The sequence below is a fragment of the Babylonia areolata genome, chromosome 18 (genome assembly GCF_041734735.1).
Source record: "Babylonia areolata isolate BAREFJ2019XMU chromosome 18, ASM4173473v1, whole genome shotgun sequence".
Classification (NCBI taxonomy): Eukaryota; Metazoa; Mollusca; class Gastropoda; order Neogastropoda; family Buccinidae; genus Babylonia; species Babylonia areolata.
In genome coordinates, this window is record NC_134893.1 from 1,625,193 (window position 1) to 1,625,716 (window position 524).

Genomic DNA, 524 nt, shown 5'->3' on the forward strand with positions numbered 1-524 from the left:
AGTGTGTGTGGGGTGTAGTGTGTGTAGTGTGTGTGTGGGTGTATGTGTGTGGTGGTGTGGTGTTGGTGATTTTGTTGTGTGTGTGGTGTGTAGTGTAGTGTGTGTGGGGGTGTGTAGTGTGTATGGGTGTGTAGTGTGTGTGGGTGTGTAGTGTGTGTAGTGTGTATGGGTGTGTAGTGTGTGTGTGTGTGTGTGTGTAATGTGTGTGGGGGTAGGGTGGGTAATGCACAGTTTTCTACGGTGTCATGTAAACTGGTAAAGAAATAAAAAGCCACTGAACTTTGCCATGAACATTGTGGAGCGCCACCCATTTCCTTCCTTTCCAGTATCAAACTTAATGTTTCTCTTGCAGTTTGCAGGGAGAAATCTATCAAAGTAAATGTTTGCAACACCAGATCACCTCTCTTGACCCGCTGTGGAAAAGGGAGGGGGTGGTACCGTCATGCTATTTGTGAGAATCGAACCCCGGAGCCTCGCTTCCTTGTCTGTGTGTTCAATAGATCATTACTCCGTGGTCTATCTCT